The sequence below is a fragment of the Canis aureus genome, chromosome 21 (genome assembly GCF_053574225.1).
Source record: "Canis aureus isolate CA01 chromosome 21, VMU_Caureus_v.1.0, whole genome shotgun sequence".
Taxonomy (NCBI): Eukaryota; Metazoa; Chordata; class Mammalia; order Carnivora; family Canidae; genus Canis; species Canis aureus.
Genome location: NC_135631.1, coordinates 32188912 through 32194915, shown reverse-complemented (window position 1 = coordinate 32194915; position 6004 = coordinate 32188912). Strand labels below are relative to the sequence as shown.

Sequence of the window (6004 nt, the reverse complement as noted above, 5' to 3'; positions counted from 1 at the left end):
GGGATCACATCCTGAGCCAAAGGCAGACGCTCAACTGGAGCCACCTGGGTGCTCCTATCCCTTTCCTCATCTTAATAGAATATTTCATGTCAACATACATTTCTATTCTCATTAGGTTTTTAGAATTATTTTTCAAAAATGTCCCCCCCTCCCCTCCCTCTCTCCTTCTCCCTCCCCAGCATCCTTTAGAAGAATCCAGAGATTGCTTGGCATTTTGTACCGAACCCATTTTTGCCAGTTTAGCCAATGTTTTAGGTAACTGGGAAAATCTACCTTCTTCTGTATCTCTAGACATTAAGGATTATAACCTTTATGATGTCGAAACTAAATATGGTTTGCTTCAGGTTTCTGAAGGACTGTCATTTTTGCATAGCAGTGTGAAAATGGTCCATGGAAATATTACACCTGAAAATATAATTTTGAATAAAAGTGAGCCTGGAAATAAGGTGCTTTGATATTTGTGTATCATCAACCAATCCTTGTGAACAAGAGCCTAAGTTACCTTGTAAAGAATGGGACCCAAATTTACCATCATGTGTCTTCCAAATCGTGAATATTTGGGTCCTAAATACATGCTTCCGGTGAGCTGTGAAATAGCTAGTGATATGTACTCACTAGGAACTGTCAAGTATGCTGTATTTAATAAAGGAAAACCCATATTTGAAGTTAACAAGCACGACATTTACAAGAGTTTTAGTAGACAGTTGGATCAGTTGAGTCGTTTAGGATCTAGCTCACCTTCAAATATACCCGAGGAAGTCCAAGAACACATAAAACTGCTCTTAAATTAACTCCAACTGTAAGATGAGAAGCAGATCAAATGACAAAGAATTTCTTCTTCAGTGATGTTGGTGCAATAACACTGCAGTATTTTGAGACCTCATTCCAAAGAGATAATCTTCAGAAATCACAGTTTTTCAAAGGACTGCCAAAAGTTCTACCAAAACTGCCCAAGCGTGTGCAGGGAATTTGTGCCTTGTTTGACTTCAGAACTTGTAACCCCTGACATGGTATCTTTTGTTTTGCCCACTGTTCTACTGATTGCCAAAGAAGGCTCCAAGGAAGCACATGTCAAATTAAGTCTACCTGAACGTGGCTCTGTCTTTAAACAGCAGGAGCCCATCCAGGTTGTTAATTTACTTACAAAAAAAAATGGATTTGCTGCTAACCAAAACTCCTCCTGAGGAGATAAAGAGCAATGTCCTACCAATGGTTCACACAGCATTAGAGGCTCCTTCCATTCAAATTCAGGAACTCTGTTTAAACATCATTCCAAGCTTTGCAAGTCTTATAGACTATGCATTCATGAAAAATTCTTTGATACCAAGAATTAAAAATGCATGTCTGCAAACGTCTTCTCTTGCTGTTCACGTCAATTCATTAGCGTGCTTAGGAAAGATTTTGGAATACTTGGATAAGTGGTTTGTACTTGATGACATCCTGCCCTTCTTACCATAAATTCCATCCAAGGAACCCACAGTCCTCATGGGAATTTTAGGTACTTACAAATGTACTTTTACTCATAAGAAGTTGGGAATCACCAAAGAACAGTGGCTGGAAAAGTATTGGCTCATCTGATTCCCCTGAGTATTGAAAATAATCTTAATCTCAATCAGTTCAATTCTTTCATTTCTGTCATAAAAGAGACGCTTAACAGATTGGAAACTGAACATAAGACTAAACTGGAGCAACTTCATATAATGCAAGAGCAGCAGAAAAGGTTACAAATGTTGGGTCTCAGCATATTGACAAAGTAACAACATTGGAGCAGACTTTCTTACTGGTGGTGAGTCAGAAAATAAGGAAGATGGGTTACAAAATAAGCATAAAAGTGCATCACTTACACTTGAAGAAAAACAAAAATTAACAAAAGAACAGGGGCAGGCACAGAAGCTGAGAAGCCGGCAGCCTCTTAAACCCCAAGTACACATACCTGTTGCTCCAGTCAAACAGACTAAGGACTTGACAGACACAGTGATGACAACATGCCATCCCTGACCGGCCTTTCTGTAGTACCCCTAACATTTCTGCTTCAAGTACCTTTACTTCTATTCCTTCCATGGGCCTTGGCATGATGTTTTTACACCAACTGATAACACCAAGAAAACTTGACCAATGGCCTAAATGCCAATAACATGGGCTTTCAGACCTCAGGATTCAACATGCCAGTTAATACAAACCAGAACTTATTCAGTAGTCCAAGCACACCTGGGGTGATCAAGACGACCCTGGGGGCACCTTCCACTTTGCCAAACTTCAGTGCTGTTGTGAGTGTTCCTCGTGCTGGTGCAAAGCCGACTCAACAAAGACCCACAGATATGCCCACTCTTTTTTTTTTTCTTTTACAGTTTTCTATTTCTTTTTTTTTTACATATTTTTTTAATTGGAGTTCAATTTGACAACATATAGCATAACACCCAGTGCTCATCCCGTCAAGTGCCCCCGCCAGTGCCCATCACCCAGTCACCCCCACCCCCTGCCCACCTCCCTTTCTACCACCCCTTGTTCTTTTCCCCAAGTGAGTCTCTCATGTTCTGTCTCTCTTTCTGATATTTCGCACTCATTTTTTTCTCCTTTCCCCTTTATTCCTTTCCACTATTTTTTATATTCCCCAAATGAATGAGACCATATAATGTTTGTCCTTCTTCTATTGACTTATTTCATTCAACATCATACCCTCCAGTTCCATCCACGTCGAAGCAAACGGTGGGTATTTGTCATTTCTAATGGCTGAGTAATATTCCATTGTATATATAAACCACATCTTCTTTATCCATTCATCTTTCAATGGACACCGAGGCTCCTTCCACAGTTTGGCCATTGTGGACATTGCTGCTAGAAACATCGGGGTGCAGGTGTCCCGGCGTTTCATTGCATCTGTATCTTTGGGGTAAATCCCTAGGAGTACAATTGCTGGGTCATAGGGCAGCTCTATTTTTAACTCTTTGAGGAACCTCCACACAGTTTTCCAGAGTGGCTGCACCAGTTCACATTCCCACCAACAGTGCAGACGGTTCCCCTTTCTCCGCATCCTCTCCAACATTTGTGGTTTCCTGTCTTGTTAATTTTCCCCATTCTCACCGTGTGAGGTGGGATCTCATTGTGGTTTTGATTTGTATTTCCCTTATGGCCAGTGATGCAGAGCATGTTCTCATGTGCGTGTTGGCCATGTCTAGGTCTTCCTCTGTGAGATTTCACTTCATGTCTTTTGCCCATTTCATGATTGGATTGTTTGTTTCTTTGGTGTTGAGTTTAAGAAGTTCTTTATAGATCTTGGATACTAGCCCTTTATCTGATGTGTCATTTGCAAATATCTTCTCCCATTCTCTAGGTTGTCTTTTAGTTTTGCTGACTGTTTCTTTGTTGTGCAGAGGCTTTTTATCCTGATTAAGTCCCAATAGTTCATTTTTACTTTTGTTTCTTTTGCCTTCGTGGATGTATCTTGCAAGAAGTTACTGTGGCGAGTTCAAAAAGGGTGTTGCCTGTGTTCTCCTCTAGGATTTTGATGGAATCTTGTCTCACATTTAGATCTTTCATCCATTTTGAGTTTATCTTTGTGTCTGGTGCAAGAGAGTGGTCTAGTTTCATTCTTCTGCATGTGGATGTCCAATTTTCCCAGCACCATTTATTGAAGAGACTGTCTTTCTTCCAGTGGATAGTCTTTCCTCCTTTATCGAATATTAGTTGACCATAAAGTTGAGGTTCCACTTCTGGGTTCTCTATTCTGTTCCATTGATCTATGTGTCTGTGTTTGTGCCAGTACCACACTGTCTTGATGACCACAGCTTTGTAGTACAACCTGAAATCTGATATGCCTGCTCTTAATAATCTCTTTGGCCCTCAGAAACCCAAAGTTAGCATGAACCAGTTGTCACAGCAGAAACCAAATCAGTGGCTTCATCAGTTTGTACCTCCACAAGGGCCTCCGGGTATAGGCAGTTCAGTTATGGGAACACAGATGAACGTGAGAGGACGGTCTGCCTCTGTTGTGCAGGCTAATCCTTTCTTTAACCCACAGAACTTTGCACAGCCACCAATCAGTATGACCAGCAGCAGTTCAGTGGCAATGATTTCAAAGATCTCTCTGGGTGAGGTGTCTTGTTGGATTTTTGAAGAGTTACCTCAATTTTAATCATGAGTGAGCTGATGTAAATCTTTATATACTTGGTTTGGAGGAAGTACTTCCAGGGGGAAGCGAATAGTTCTGTGACAGAGAACACCTTGTTTCCATTCCAACATAGTGGTTGTATGGACTCCTAACAGTTGAGTTTTTAAGAGCATTGAGGATATTTTTCCTCTTACCACCTCCTCTTCAAGTTTTTAAAAGACCCAACCCTTGCCAGTCTCAAAGAGAAAAAGACACCCGAGTATCTTGAATAGCAGATTTTTAAAATTTTACTTCTCTGATGAAGTAATGTTCAATGCAAAAGACTGAGCAAATATTGCAAAATTTTACTTAATGTTGATTCAGTTGGTTCAAACTAAAGGCATTATTAACCATCTTACATGCAAACCAATCATTGTAAATTATATTTTAACATGGTCTGCCTCAAATAGTAATTTATTTTTCTGCATTTACTTGGATATATTTAGAATCACTTTCTTTCCTACTGGATCACAGACAGAAGAGTATGTACTGATTTGTATGACATTTGACAAAGCCCTCTGACGTAATTTCCCTGACTCTTGCCTTCATATTTCATTTTAAATTCAAACTTCTGAGGTTGTAGCATATATGAATTGCATTTTCAAGAGGATATTTATAAGAAACTATATGTAATGAATAAACTTTTGAGATTTCTGCTGTATGGTTTCAAATGTAATCAACTTTAAAAACGAAAAAAAAAAGTGTAGCACTTTTATGGATATATTTGACTACATCATTCTTTAGAATCACAAGTGTTTTATTTTCCTAATTCAACTTTTCAATGGAAAACTTACTCCTTTTTAGTATTTATTGTTAATGGTCAAGTCCTCTGAGAAATAATAGAACAAGTATAAATAATACCTATGGTATCACTTAGTGTAATTAAACTTTTTAAATTACTACATCTAATAGCAGCTTGGTATTTATCAAGTATTTGCTACCACTGCTTAAAAATTTAATTTTTCTTGGGAAAGAAGTTGCTGAGATATTATGAAATTTTATTGAAAAATATTATATTATTAACTATAAAATGCATTATACTTTAATGTACTAGAAGAAAGAAAAAGATGCTACCAAACAAGCCACAATGAAAGCCTGTAAGATCATTGTTAGGGTGCATTCATGTTCCAAAGTTTGCAAAAAAAGGAAAAAAAAAAAGATGTAAATTCTGGATTTAATGAAATATAGTAATAATCAAAGTAATAGTAACTCCTTAAATATCATGGCAAAGATTGGATGACTTCTTCCTGGGTTACATTTCTTGGTCTTCATTCTTGGTCTTCATTGCAAATATCATGGCAAAGATTGGATGACTTCTTCCTGGGTTACATTTCTTGGTCTTCATTGCAGTCTTCATTCTTCTTTACATGAATTCACATGTAAAATATGAATATATTCTGAGTATTCTTGGTCTTCATTACCCATGGTCATGTGACTGAGTTGCTGCCTGTAGAAACAGTGATATATTATATTTAGGGGCCTAGCCCCAAAGACTTTGCTTATGCAGTCATCCATATTTTCCCCTTTTTGCCTGTGGGAGATGGACACCCAGACAAGTTTGAAAGTCATGTATGGAAGATTGTCAAATTGGAGCTCAGAATGACAGATAGCCTGAAACAGAATATTCTCTCTCCCCACCAAAACAGGAAGACCAGGACTGGATTTGTGCTTGAGAGATAACACAACTCTGTCCAGGTTAAACCACTGGATATGTGGGTCCATTTGTTACAAGAGCTATCAGACTAATGATTGAAATTATTACATTTATTAATGCTCTACGGCCTTAAAACAACTTAATATTACTTTACCTGAAAATGCAAGATTCAATCTTAAGAGTCTAAAGAGGAGAAATCATTC

General features: G+C 38.3%; 1 pseudogene; it reads left to right on the top strand.

The window, feature by feature from the left end:
- Positions 1-225: 225 nt before the first annotated feature.
- LOC144293463 (SCY1-like protein 2) lies at positions 226-4092 on the top strand (annotated as a pseudogene).
- Positions 4093-6004: the final 1912 nt, after the last annotated feature.